Source organism: Notamacropus eugenii, chromosome 1 (genome assembly GCF_028372415.1).
Source record: "Notamacropus eugenii isolate mMacEug1 chromosome 1, mMacEug1.pri_v2, whole genome shotgun sequence".
Lineage (NCBI taxonomy): Eukaryota > Metazoa > Chordata > Mammalia > Diprotodontia > Macropodidae > Notamacropus > Notamacropus eugenii.
In genome coordinates this window covers 734,841,405-734,856,742 of record NC_092872.1, presented here as the reverse complement: position 1 = coordinate 734,856,742, position 15,338 = coordinate 734,841,405, and the positions used below count along the sequence as shown (strand labels likewise).

At 40.2% G+C, this 15,338-nt stretch overlaps 1 long non-coding RNA gene across 2 annotated transcripts in view; it reads left to right on the top strand.

The window, feature by feature from the left end:
- LOC140528656 (uncharacterized) overlaps positions 1-12,061 on the top strand; it is a 98,807-nt gene extending 86,746 nt beyond the window's left edge. For both annotated transcript variants that reach the window (XR_011975245.1, XR_011975246.1), the window contains one exon: positions 11,889-12,061. This is a non-coding gene — a long non-coding RNA (uncharacterized lncRNA). The remainder of the gene's footprint in view (positions 1-11,888) is intronic.
- The last annotated feature ends 3,277 nt before the right edge of the window (positions 12,062-15,338 follow it).

The following is a 15,338-nucleotide window of genomic DNA, read 5'->3' as shown; positions in this document are numbered from 1 at the left end:
CTTGATAATTTCATGAAAGATGATGTCTAGGCTCTTTTTTTGATCATGGCTTTCAGGTAGGCCCATAATTTTTAAATTGTCTCTCCTGGATCTATTTTCCAGGTCAGTTGTTTTTCCAATGAGATATTTCACATTATCTTCCATTTTTTCATTCTTTTGGTTTTGTTTTGTGATTTCTTGGTTTCTTATAAAGTCATTAGCCTCCATCTGTTCCATTCTAATTTTGAAAGAACTATTTTCTTCAGTGAGCTTTTGAACCTCCTTTTCCATTTGGCTAATTCTGCTTTTGAAAGCATTCTTCTCCTCATTGGCTTTTTGAACCTCTTTTGCCAATTGAGTTAGCCTATTTTTCAAGGTGTTATTTCCTTCAGCATTTTTTTGGGTCTCCTTTAGCAAGGTGTTGACCTGCTTTTCATGCTTTTCTTGCATTTCTCTCATTTCTCTTCACAGTTTTTCCTTCACCTCTCTAACTTGATTTTCAAAATCCATTTTGAGCTCTTCCATGGCCTGAGCCCATTAAATATTTATTTTGGATGTTTGTGATACAGAAGCCTTGATTTCTATGTCTTTTCCTGATGGTAAGCATTGTTCTTCCTCATCAGAAAGGATGGGAGGAGACACTTGTTCACCAAGAAAGTAACCTTCTATGGTCTTATTTTTTTCCCCTTTTCTGGGCATTTTCCCAGCCAGTGACTTGACTTCTGAATGTCCTCTCCACACCCACTTCACCTCTAGATCCACCCAGCCAGTGCTTGGGGTCTGAGATTCAAATGCTGCTTCCCAGCCTCAGGGCTTTTGGTGGGGGCAGGGCTGCTATTCAGTGTGAGATTAAGTTCAGGTGCTCAGGTCGGGGCAGGGCCACCTCACGGGGCTCAGTACCCTCAGGGGGTTTATGTGGAGACCTTCCACAATGGATCAGGGCTCCTGCCTGCTTTGGGAGCCCCAGTCCACTGCTGCCTCTACTGCTGTCCCCCAAAGGGGCCCGAGCCATGGGGGCACCCTGCTCCCCTCTCTGCCAGCCAAAGAGACTCTCTCACTGACCTTTTGTACCTGTGGATGGAGGGACCTGCTTGGCTGCTGGAGATTCCATCCCTGAAGCCTGTTTGGATCCGCTTCCCCCACCCCCTCCTGGTGCAGGGTGGCCAAGGCAGGGCTGGGCTCTGCTCTGGGTCCAGGGCATGATGGACCTTTCATGTCAGTTTTTCAAGGCTCTCTGAAATAGAAATCTCCTCCATTCCATTGTTCTATGGCTTCTGCTGCTCCAGAATTGTTGGGAGTTCTTCTTTACAGGTATTTCATGGGCTGTTGGTTCGGAGCTAGCATATGTGTATCTTTCTTCTCCGCCATCTTGGCTCCTCCCCCACCAATCTATGTTTCTTAAGTGCTTATTATGTGCTGAAATGATAAGGATACCACTAATAAACATTAGACTTGTTTTACTTTATGCATTGGGTCAGGACCAGAAACAATGGGTAGAAATCACAGAAAAGCAAATGTAGACTTAATAGCAGGAAAAACAGCCTTCCTGACCTTGGGAGTTATACAAAATCCAAATAGATTTCCTTGAGGAGTAATGGCCTCCCACCTCATCGAAACCCTTCTAGTTATGTCTGGAAGATTGCTTGTCCAGTTCATTGTTGAAGAAATCCCTTTTTGGCATGAAGTTGGACTGGCTGGAAGTTTAAATCTCTTCCAATTTTGAAATGCTATGATTCTTTACAAATGCTTATAATAAGTCCTCATTTTCTTTATTACTCACAATACACTCACATGAAAGATGTCACTGTACACCAGGTATTGTTATCCCTATTTTGAAGGAAGAAAATCTCAGTCTCAGATAAACCACAGTGACTTATTTCAGAGCCAGTGAATGTCAGAGATAGGAGAAGAATCTCTGAACTCTGAACTTTAAGCTACTGTGAACTGGATTTTAGGGAAATGCCAACTTAATAGAAGGTACCTATTTATTTTCCAAGGCTTCTGCTTAAGGGTGAGGTGGCATGCTATAGTGGATAAAGAATTGTTTGTAAAGGTAGGAAGCAGGTTTTGAATCATGCCACTAGTGTCTTAGCTATGTGATCCTGAGCAAATCATTTAACCCCTTTGTACTCTAGACATCTCTCTAAGTCCTAGTTGCAAAGAAGATGTTGACTTGCATCAGTAGAGATAGATCCTTACCTGGGAGTTTCTAATATCAATGATCCAGGCTCTATCCCTTGAAGGTCAGTTTTGTTCAAATATATACATAATACAAATATATGAATTGTGTGTGGGTGTTGTAAGTGGAACTACCACTAAATTCATGTCAGGAGCTCTGAATGAAAGACTCCCTTGACTAATGCATATTCTCTGCCACCAGTGCTGCTAGAATTGCCTTGGGCATTTGGAAGTTAGATGACAACCACAGTCATATGGACAAGGACTTACACCTAGATCTTTCTGATATGCATGTTCCTATGTGGATAGTTATCTTCACAAAAATTGAGGTTAGGGGTTGGACATGTTGTCTTCATCTTCTTGGGCTTCTTGGGTAGAGGCTATAAACTGAGAGAATGAATCATTTTCCCTACATGTGCCTGAACCTTTCCTTTGTGTCATAAGAGTTGCTGATAAAAGATTTACTTTTGATATCATGTTATGAGTAGTGGCTCCCTCCATTAACATAGACGGGATTCTTTTACATGTTACAGTCTTTATGAATTGCTGTTGTTTAAAAGAATTGATCACCCTGATGCCAACATCCAGAACATATTTGAACTCATTTAGGCTGGTCCTTGGTAAGAGACATCTCCATCTGCCAGAGGTTGTAGTAGGATGATGTAATTTCCCACCATATCTGTCATAACTTAGGGAAAGAAGGAAATAAACACACATTTACTAAGCACCTACTATGTTCTAGGCACTGCGCTACCAGCTTTAAAATATTATCTCATTTTTTATCCTTACAAAATTCACAGGAGGTAGGTACCCTTATTATCCCCATTTTACATGATTTGCCCAGGGTCACACATCTAGTAATTCTCTGAGGTCGTCCTGACTCCAAGGACAGTGCTCTATCCATTTGGTCACCTATCTGTCTCCAGTTTAAAAAAAAAAACACGTTTCTCATAATAACCTTGGTATGCAGCTTGGAAATAAGGTAAGTCCCATCTCTGTCACTTAATCCCTGCTGCATCTTGGGTGAGTTTAGCTTCCCTGGCTCTTAATTTTTGCACCTGAAAATGAAGGGGTTGGAGAAGATAACCTTGAGTCTCTTCTATTTCTTAATCCATAAGCCTATGAATTTAGGGTTCAAGTATTGTGATCTCCATTTACAGATGGGGAAACTGAGTTTGGGGTGATTAAGTGACTTGTTCAAAGTCACACAGTTAGCATATATCAGGTTTGTGATACAAGCCCCAGTCAGCCCCATCTTGTCCAGTGTTCTCCTCATTTAGGACACAGTTACTGGGACTTTGACCCAAGACAGTGATGTGTGTAGGGGACAGAAATTTCAAATAATGATCTTTGAAAGTGGTTCCCTTATAAAATGTGTTAGCTTTACTTTGTTAAAGTATGTCTATGCATTCCTCAGAGGAGAGACTAGGTGGCAAGATGACTTAGTTAAACCAAGAAGCTGTTTTCTTCCTCCTTCTACTTGCCCTTCACCATATCGCTCACCTCCCCTGCCTCCTTTCCCTAGTCCATTTCTCCTTGTACAAGGAGCAGCCTCACTGGATTCTGGGATCTTCTCCATGAAGCTGCAATCTCAGTCAACAAGCATTTATCAATTATTCACTCTCCACCAGTCACTTCGATAAGCCTAGGGTAGCAAAGAAAGGCAAAACTAGCTTTTCTCCTCAAAGTGTTGACATTCTTTAGAGGGAGATATATAAGTAGTTAGTACACAAGATATGTTTCTGTTCAGTCCTTTTGAAGATTTTCTTGACAAAGATACTGAATCTGTTTACCATTACTTTCTCCAGTGTATCCTCATTCTATAGATAAGGAACGGAGGCAAAGAGAGATTACATGACTTGCCCAGGGTCATACAGCAGCTAGTAGGTGTTTAAGGTTGGATTTGAACTCAGGTCTTCCTGACTCTGGGCCCATTGCTCTCTTCACTGCAACAGCTAGCTGTTCATACAAAATGCATGCAGAGTAACTTGAAGGCATTCTGAGAGAGAAGGCATTCATACCTGGGAGGGACCAAGAAAGGTCCCTTGCAGATGAGATTTGAATTGTTTCCTTCTCTCTCTCCTGGGGTGATATTCTGGTATCTCTTCTCTTGGTGCAATGTCCTGGTACAGAGTCCTTGTTGTTGGGCTAGTGTTGGAGCCTTAATCCATCCCCTTGGCATGAGTGATTTGAGAGTATAGCCCAGGCTTCAAAGTGGTCAGTTAATGTCCTGTCTCCATTACACCATGGTTTCCAACCTCTGCCTCAATTTCATTTAAATCTCAGCTCCAATATCACTTCCTCCATGAGGTTGATTTCCCCAGCTCAAGTAGAATTTCCCTCTGCACCCATCTACTTACATTTATTTGGGAGTACATCTTATATTTACTTGTATATGCAGGTGTATTCTCTTCCTATTAAACAAAAGTTTTTAACGTATGTGTGTGTGTGCGTGTGTGCGTGTGTGCGTGTGTGCGTGCGTGTGTGTGTGTGTGTGTGTGTGTGTGTGTGTGTGTGTGTGTGATGGTCCATTTGGGCAAGCTGGTGAAGTCTATGAAGTCTCAGAAAACTTTTTAAATGCATAAAATAAGATACATAGGATTACAAGGGAAACTAAGTTTATCCAAATATAATTATAAAAAATTAGGTATAAAAATCTGTTTATCAAGTTCTTAAGTGTTTTTTACAAACAATTTGTGAACCCCAGGTTAAAGAGTCTTGCTAGAGAAGGTGAACTCTTTGAAGGCAGGGACTCTCATTTTTGTCTTCCTATCTGTAGCCTGGCACATAGCAGGCACTTAAGGCTGATTATTGATTGATGGCTGCATTGGTATTGACAACGAATGATGTCCATGTGCCCAGTGACCAGATGATGCCCAGGAGAGAAGCTGTGGAGGGGGTTGCACTGTGAAGGGGGAGAGAGGAGGGTTCTTATCTGGGTGTCTTTTTATGCTCTGCCACAAATGATATATCTTCTTGTATTAGTCAGACTTGGACTCTACCTCCTTCTTAGGAACCTGACTTGGCAAGGAAGAGAGGCCCTGATAAATGAAAGGATGATAAAGATATCGCAGAACCGGGGAGGAAATTGAAAACATAAACACGTTTGATTTCTCTTGCATGTCAGTCCCTATAATGCATCCTTCTCCTGCAGAGACCAATAAAAAAAAGGAGCTCACACTTTAATAAAAAGGCTGCAAACATGGGCATCATTAGCCTCTGCCTGGATTCACAGATAGCATCTGCAGTTGGTGACTAAGGAGTCTGCAATTGTTATTGGGACACTCGTTTCTGTTTGCTTCCAGGGAAGACGCTAATGTCTGGGATTATAGTCTTTTTTTTTTCCTGATGTGAGTCACAGACACTGAGAATTGTGTATTCCCCTGTATGGTTTCTGGTGATATAGAGGATGTCCCAAAAGTCTTAATGTACTTTGAAGCTTTAATAGCTCACAATGAAGACATTCTGAGAGGGAAATTTTAAGCTTTCCTAGTTATAAAAAGCATTAAGACTTTTAGGACACCTTGCATAACATCCTGAGGGAGGTGTTGTGTTGGTGGTGATGAGATGTGGGCAGGAGAGTTGTCACTGGAATTAGAGAACCTAGGTTCAGATTTTGCCTTTAATACTTAATAGCTCTGTGGCCCTAGAGAAGTTACTTAAATTTCTCTAAACCTCAGTTTCCCCAACAGTAGAATGAGGAGTTTGAACCAAATAGCCTTTGAGTTTTCTTCTAGATCTTGAATGATAACAGCAATAATGATGATAGATAACAGTTGTACAGTATTTTATGGTTTGCCAAGAACTTTACATATGCATTTTGCATTTGATCCTTACAATAAAGCACTATTATTAACCCTGATTTTAAAGATGAAGAAAATCAGGCAAACACAGGTCAAGCAACTTGCCCAGGGTCACACCTAGTAGATGTCTGAAGTGGGATTTGAACTTGGGTCTCCCTAATTCCAGGGATGGTCAACAAGAATTACTGCTTTGCTTGGGCCTCTTCCATTAGGGTTGGAATAGAGAGAGGAAACAGGAGAAAGGGGTAGGGAAGGGATAGAAAAGGAAAAGCAAAATACTTGAACCCAACTAAGCTTTTTTCATCCCGCATTCACTTACTTATCTGTGTGTGTTTTCCTATTAATAGGATATAAGTGTTATGAAGGTAGGGACTGTTTTGTTGTTGTCTCTGTACTTCTGGACTCAAATTATGTAATTTGTTGTTTGGTCATGTCCAAGTCTTCATGACCTCATTGGGAGTTTTCTTGGCAACAATATTGGAATTTCTTGCCATTTCCTTCTCCAGCTCATCTTATAGATGAGGAAACTGAAACAAGTGACTTGCCTAGTGTCACATAGCTGGTAAGTGTCTGAGGCTGAATTTGGACTCATGAAGATGAGTCTCACTGACTCCAGGTCCAGTGCTCTATCCACTAAGCCACCTAGTTGCCCATGACACATGATAGGCATTCAGTAAAGGCTTGTTGAATGGGCTTTAATTGAATCAAGAGCAAGCATCCCAGCAGGAAACACAGAGTACTGCCCTCCCACACACAAAAACAGAGCCACAACACAGAGAGAGGGACAGAGAGAGAGAGAGAGAGAGAGAGAGAGAGAGAGAGAGAGAGAGAGAGAGAGAGAGAGAGAGAGAGATATGGACAGAGACCTATTTATAAAGAGACAGAGACAGAGGGCAATCCAAAGAGATGCCCATGGACGATAAGAAAGACAGTAAGTCACACAGAGACAGCCTTACCATTTATTACTTCCTTTCATGCCTTCCATCCTCCAGTCATAAAGAAAGAGTTGTTAACACCTGCCACCCACAAATACCCTTCATATTTATTCATCCATATGCTGGGATACAATATTTCCTATGCCCTTAATGCCTTCTTTCTCTCCTTTTCTTTGCCTGTGGCTTCTCCCCCATGCCTTCAAGCCCAATACCAAAGCCCTCTGCTCTGTGGAAGACTTCTCTCATCCCTCCCTCTTTCATATTAACCCTACACCCAGATTTCATCTAGTACTTTGCTCCTCATGTCTCTAATATCTTTATCATGCAGTATTGTGAACCAGACCTGTACCTGTCTTATCCATCTGCCACATAGTCAGTTCTGTGTTGTCAAGGATCATAAATATGGTATCTCCAAGCAGAATGAGAATTTGATACATTTGTTAAAGAAAAAATGAAATATAGTGGCATGCTAGACTCATGCCATCATACTACTCTAACTTAGTTTGCCCCCAAATTTGGCCCCTCTGGCTTACATAGACAGCAGAGTGAAGCAATGTCAGAGGCAGCATAGTGGGAAGATTTGAGAGGGGAAATAGAGGATTGGGAAGAGCACAATCACACCTGGAGCTCTGCCAATTCTTCTGCTTCTGTTAGCATCACAGCCACAACTTGGCTTCTACTATTTCCCCAATATTATTCATCAAATTTCTCTGCAGATACGTTTGCTAGCATAAGTTTTCCGTTATCTCTTTAGCTCTCTCCTCTCTCCTCTTTCCTTCACCTTATGTTAGAGGTTCTAGGTTAAATCTTGAAGAATACTTCCCATGTAGCACTACCCTCCCATTCCAGATTTAGTGGCAAGCTGAATGGGGCCCCAGAGGTTGAGTTGCTATTTGTCCTTCACCTGGGTTATGCTGTTAACATGAAAGAGATGGGGAAGTATGGTTTTCCAGTGTTATTGCTTACAAGCCGCCTCCAATGTGCTTCCCTCTATGATTATCAATGGATTATCAAGTGGACAGAGAGATAATTAGCTTCTATTTATTTGTTTATTCATTCAAAAAAAATTGAGTACTGAATTCTCTCCCTCCCTCCCATTCCTCCCCTACCCACTGAGAAAAAAACACAATGTCAATTATACATGAAAAATTGTGGAAAACACATGTCTATATTAGACATGTAAAAAAAAAGAAACATAAAGAAAGTGAAAAAAGTATGTTTTAATCTACCCTCAGTTTATCAGTTTTCTCTCCTGATATGGAGAGCATTTTTCATCATGAATCTTTTCAAACTATTTTGGATCACTGTCTTGTTCAGAGTAGCTAAGTCTTTCACAGTTGATAATCATTACAATATTTTTATTACTTTATGCAATGTTCTCCTGGTTCTGTTCACTTCACTTCTCATCAGTTCATATAAGTCCAGATTTTCCTGAAGTCATCCTGCTCTTCATTTCTTATGGCACAACAGTATTCCGTCAAAATCATATACCACAACTTGTTCATTCTTCAGTACATAGGTACCCCCTCAATTACCAAATCTTTGCTACCACAAAAAGCATAGCTATAAATATTTTATATATATATGTCCTTTACCCTTTTCCTTGATCTTTTTGAGATACACATCTCGCAGTGTTATTGTCAGGTCAAAGAATACAGTTTTATAACCTTTTAGGTGTAGTTCCTAATTATTCTCTAGAATGGTTGGACTAGTTCACAACTCCATCAATAATGCATTAGTGTTCCAATTTTTCATATCCCCTCCAACATTTGGCATTTTCTTTCTCTGTCATATTAACCAGTCTGATAGGTGTGAGGTGGTATCTCAGAGTTGTTTTAATTTGCATTTCTTGAATCAATAGTGATTTAGAGCAGTTTTTCATGTGACTATTGATAGTTTTGATTTCTTATTCTTCAAACTTCCTGTTAATATCCTTTAATCATTATTGGAGAATGGCTCTTGTTTTATATAAATTTAGCTCAGTTCCCTGTATATTTCAGAAATAAGACCTTTATCAGAAAAACAATTAGCTGTAAAAATATTTTCCCAGGTTCCTGCTTTCCTTCTAATTTTGGCTATACTGACTTTGTGCAAAACCTTTTTTAATTTCATGTAATCAAAATGATTTATTTTATTTCCTGTGATCCTCTCTATCTCTTGTTAGATCATAAGCTCCTCCCTTTTCAGAGAGCTGGTAGGTACATTTTTCCATTCTGAATAAGCGTCAGTTGTTATTATAAAAACAAAAATTACCATTATAGCTCAAGCTTTCAGTATGAATGATGGAATTCAATCTAAATATCAGAACACAGTAGCCTGTTGTCACAACGACTCCATATGGTATCACTTTGTACTAGGAAATTAAGGTGATATGGAAGCTTTTCTCCACTTGCACAAATTAGCAAATGGAAATCTAATTGTGGAACACTTATAATATAATGCCTCCAGTAATTTTCTCTGTAATTAACATATTTCCTATAATCTTTCTTCCCCCTATTATACTGGTGTGTTCTCTACCTTATATATTGCTGCCAACATGGAAAATAACATGTGCATTACCACTGGGACCTTCCATTTCTAAAGAGCTAATTGACAAGGAAACTTAATAAGCATTCTCTAGAGTTTTATTGGATGGTGACAGAAGAGGGCTCTTAAAGGTACTAGCCCATTTCCCTCATTAGGCCACCCAAAAAATCCCTTTCCAAACTTTGTGTCTCACTCAGGTTATTCTTTCAGACCCCTATGCAGTCCAGACTAAGTCTTGCCTTTCTCTGTCTTTGCAAGAACCTTCTTTTCTTTCTCTCCCCTCCTCTGAATCTTAGCCACTCATGAAGTCTGAGCTCATATTCATTCTCCAAATGCATAATGATTGCACAAACATTTAAGTGGTGAATACATGATAGAGTGGGGGTGGGGCAAATGACTCTCCTGCATGAATCACAGATACTGGCATCTAAGGTATCCATCACCTCCTCCTTCTTTAAGAAATGGACTTTCACAGTTAGCACAATCCAGCTCAGCTGGCTGAAATAGAGAGTGGAAAGGCAAATGGACAGAAATGGGAGGACCATTCTACTCCTCCCCAAAGAATGTGCAGGGAGAAGGGGTGCTAATGCAAGCAGAGGGCACACCAATGAGGAGCTGGGAAGGGAGGAGATAAACAAGAGGTGAGGAGATTTCCAAGCCGGCTAGGAATGGAAAATGGACACTTGTCCAGAAAGGGAAATTAGGAAGAGTATCTATTGTCCCCAAGGGAAATCTTTGGTGTGTAGGACATGTAGGGCAGGGACTGTGGAATCCTCTTTTAATGAATGAATGATTCATTATCAAGCTCTTGCTCTGTATAAAATAATGCAAGAGCTGGAGATACAAATAGAAATCTTGACTCATTCTGCTTCATCTGACAAAATCTGTAGTATTATCTTGAGTTTTGGGGATTGGCTTTTAAGAAGGATAATAAAAAGCTGGAGAGTGTCTGGAAGCAGACTACTAAGGTGGTGAAGGTCCTTGATTCTGTGTCATATGAGGACAGGTCAAAGACCTAGGATTGTGAAGCCTGGAGAAAAAAATAACAAAGGCTCAGAGTCTGGAGATGGAGAGCACTGTTCAAGAAATTCAAAGAAGGTCAATGTCCCTGTCAATGTAGAGTGAATGAAGGGGAGTAAAGTGCAAGAAGACTGAAGAGTAGGAAGTTGCTGGGTTATAAATGGCTTTCAAAGCCAAACAGATGATTTTTATCCTCTTTGAATTACTGGAAGTAATTGGAGATAATTGAGTAGTAGGGTGGTAGAGACATGACCAGCAAGCTTAATAGGTGAAGTTGTCTATTAGTACTATAACATAATTTTCATGAACAAGTTCATGATCTGTTTTTCAACTCTTCATTCATTGTCTCTTTTTTGTGTAGGTAGTCTGTAGTGAACTCTATGACAGTGTTGTTTGCTTCTTTCTCTAGTGATCCCCATCCAAGTGATCTTCACTATACATACTTCATGGCTGTAGTAACTCATAGATTTAGAGCTAGAAAGGATTTCAGAAGCCATCTGTTTCAACCCCCTTATTTTTATGGATGATTATATGAGTTCCAGGGAGAATAAGGAACTTTCAAGGTTTTGCAGGAGGTAAGCATCATTGGTAGGGTTGGAATGCAGGTTTAAGAGTTAGAAATCTTTCCACTGTACACTATTTATGTCGGCAAAGAATTCCTCATTAACATACAGTGCTTCGCTACCAAAGTATTAAGTCCATTTGGCTTCATTTTAATAAAGTATTCCTTTCCATGAGGCCAATTGACACAATAGATAGGGAGATAGTCTTGAAACCAAACAGACAACATCAGATCCTACTTTTGTAACACATTTGTTGTGTGACCCTGGAAAAGTCACTTAATTTTTCAATGTCGTACTTATTTATTCTCTAAGATTATAAGTTATGGAGCAGGTGCCAATATGTACTGGTGAAGAGTTTCATTTCTGGGACTCCTCTTGGTCAATGAGATCACAGGTCTGGTCCAAACATTCCCTTCCATAAGCAAACAATTTGCATTTACTAAGTGCTTACTATTTTGTGCAAAATTCTATTGGAAGCTGAAAATACGAAGACAAAATGAAGCAAATCCTTCTCCTCAGGAACTTATATTGCATTTGGTTGTGGTGGTGGTGATGGTGGTGATAGGAACATTGGATGTTCCCAGATAAGTAAGTATAAGAAAATTTCAATTTCAGGAAAGAGGAGGCTAACAAATACTTGAAAAGTCAGTAGGAAAAGCAGATTAGGGAAGGCTTTCACAGAGAATGGAACATCTGAAGTAATCCTTTATGAAAGATAAGAATTGTGGAAGGTCAAGAAGAGGGAAGATTGGCCTTACAGACATCAAATAAATAGAATATGTCATGGAAAGAAATAGGAACAAACCTAAAAAGGTGATTGGGTGCCAGATTGAGGAGGGCTGTAAATGTCATGCTAAAGGTTTAATGCTTATGTTTTATCCTAGGGGCAAAAGGAAGGCTTTGAAGATGTCTGAAGAGCAGGTAGTGATGTGATCACATCTTCATTTAAGTATTAGCAGCTTGTAGCTTCTTGGATAATGGTCAAGAGAGATGAGATAATACAATTGGGGAGATCAATGTTTCAGTACTGCAATACATAATAAAAGCTTTTTGATCAGCTCAGTATCTATCTACTAGTGTCTTTCAACCCTCTCCCAATAAAGATTGGTTGTTGTTAAGTCCTTTCAACTCTTCATGATACCATTGGAGATTTTCTTGGTAAATACGCTGTAGTAACTTGCCATTTCCTTCTCCAGGTTATTTGAGAGATGAAGAAACTGAGGCAAACAGGGTGAAGAGACCTCCCCAGAGTCACACAGCTACTTAGTGTCTGAGGTTGGATTTAAACTCAGGTCTTCCTGACTTAAAGCCCTGGCCCTGTGCTCTATCCACTGCACCACTTAGCTGCCCTTAATTAGTTTTCCCTAAAAGGCTTCAAAGTTGTCCTGGGGCCCTTGTTGGTCCCTACCGCCCATGATGAAGCTTCCTGATCATCCAAGGAAATTAAAAAGTAATATGTGGAGTCAAGGAATTTCTGACTAGGTGTCAGACCACAAGTTACCTTATTCTTCCCTGCTGACCAGAACCATAGGTAACATCAGCCCAGACTACATTTCCTTATGTAGATAAGTAGAGACAGAGGATGGTGGTGAGGATGGGGGAAGAAGGGAGCATCTATAAAAGCTAACTGCCACTGTATCCTTGCTGCATATCCTTGCTACATTAAAGCAAAGTAAACTTCTATTAACTGTTCAATGACTTAATTATGTCTCACTTCACCCTCAAATCAAATCTAAAGGAAGAATTTGATGAGATCAGCTCTCTCCCACCCCCAAGAGACTTGATCTTGGGTAGTGGTTGTGGGAATGGTTGAGGGAAGGGGATGAAAGTGACAATTGTTTTAGAGGTATAATTGACAAACCTTGGAAACAAATAGTAGAGAAAATGAAGGAGAAGCAAGAGTCAAAGATGCTGGAATGGGTGACCAAGAGGATCTAATGCTCTCAACAGAAATAAGAATGCTTAGGAGACAGGTGAGGTAGGGAACTAAAGGGATTTGTTTTGGACATGAAGAGTTGGAGATCCTAGGATCATGGATGCCAGAAGTGACCTCAGAGGTCATTCAGCCCAACATGTCATTTTACAGATGAGGAAACTTTGACCCAGGGTTAAGCATCTCTCCTGAGCTTAGACAAATAGTAGGTGTTAGAACTGGTCCTGTGATTCTCCTTTACCATGCAGTTTGATCATTGGTTTTACTATTGGAGTCTGGAGCTCACTATATCCCCAAATGAGCTTGTTTTGTTCCAGGAATCAAAGTTAAGATCACTGAACAACACTTTGCACACCCTAAAATCTTCTGTTTTTGAGAAAAATCATGATATTTGCTTTTTCTATAGTTCTACAACCCTTCTCTCATTCTCCATGTTCTTTGAAATATCGTGGAGATTGACTCAGAAAGCCTATCTGCTAGTTTTTTTTAGTAACCAGGACTGTAGTTTATTTAGACCAACTGACTTAAATTCAAAGGTCAGAATAATGACTTTATAATGACCAGACACAATAGCCTTCCTTTAATTCTCATTTCCCTTGACTTCTCTGAGAATGTTGACTTTCTCTTCCTATTTGACACTCTTTTTCTCCTTGGTTATCCTTCCGTTTCTCTGACCACTATCTCTCTCCTTCCTGGGCTCCCATCTTCCTTCTGATTCCTTATTGTAGATGTTTCCCGAAGATTTTTCCCTAGCTCTCTTCTCCTCTCTCCCTTGGCAATATTATTCCCTCCCACAACCTTAATGATAACCTATATACGGATGACTTTCACCTATTTATCTCCAATCTTAATCTCCCTTCTCTGTTCCCAATTTGACAACTCCAGTTCAAGGTACTGTGGTTTAGAGAAAAGCTTGTCTGTTCTCTGGGTTCATCCAGTAAGGACCAGATTTTCTAACTAGTCATGGTTGATGGTAGGGCTCAATTGTTCCTCTTTTTAGGCTGAGCTCACCAACAGCAGGCAGGGGGGATCTTGAGAATCTAATGCAACCCACAGAAGCATCATGGATCAGTAGAAAGAGCATTGACCCAGAAGTCTGAGGATCTGAGTTCAAATTTCACCTCATGCTTACTAATCTCTGTCACCTTGGTCATTATTTCACCTTTCTGATCCATATAGCTTTCTCTCCTGTAAAAATGAGGATTAGTTGAGATTCTCCAAGATTCCTCCAGTTCTAAATTCCAAGACAATTTCTGCAGCAGCTCATGGCCATTTCCTCTACCATTCCACTGCAAAATGGTTTACTGCTGAAGTATTTGATATCTCAATTTATTTTCTCCTCTATTAATTCCATTCTTTTCAGGAATATTAAATCTGAGTGAAGGAGAACCTCTGAGAACGATGAATGATGAACAGGATTTGTGGAGCCCTGTTGATCAACATCCTAGACATAGTGAAAGGGACTTCCATCTTATCTCTCTTTAGTGATGCTTCTTGTTGACGGAGCAGAGGCCAATATCTCATGTCTCCCCAAGAGCCCACTGAGGGACCTGGGACTGCTCCACAGTTCTTATTTATTGAATTAGTCCCCATAATGGGTTGATATTTCATACCAGGAAAAAGCCAGTTTGTGGATTTCTTTCTATCTATACACTCACATATACATATACTTACACACACACATATATGTATGTATATGTACATGAAAATGCAAAGTCTTAACCCCATGATTAAAACACATATAGATGTGAACAAAAGGCATGTAACTATAACTCTAGATAATGAGAAAGAGAGCTCATTAACCTTCCTGGGCCCACCTGGGGAATAAAGAATTGGGAGCAGCAGGGATCCTCCATGGGTAAGTGTGTGCTGTCAAAGAGCTCAGTTGTAAATATAAGAAGGAAGAAATTGCATGAGAATGAAGTCATAACATCCTAGAAACTAGAGTCAAGACTAGGGACTTTGATGGTTTGAAAATGAATTCACAGAATCATGGAGCCAGGAGGAAGCCTAGAGATTGTTCTGTCTAGATAAGAACATCATAGAAATTGGAGATTTAGGACTGGAAAAAGACCTTAGAGTTTACATAGACCAGTTCCTTCTTTTTGTTGATGAGGAAACTGAGGCCTGATGAAGTAAAGCAACTTGCCTGTGGTTACACAGAGAGTAAGTGACAGAGCCAGAATTTCAGTTTGGGTCATTTGACTCCAAATCCAAAGGTCTTTTCACTGTAATGCTGCCTCTCTCCAAACTCTCAGGGAGAGTCCCTTGAGATCCACCAGGAAGGCTGTGTGATGAGGTGTGAGAGAAGGGACAGTTTTGTGCATGACATTTGTGACCAGTTAGACCTCAGAAAAATCAAGTCAAGTCATCAAGATTTATTTTATGTGTCAGGCACTGT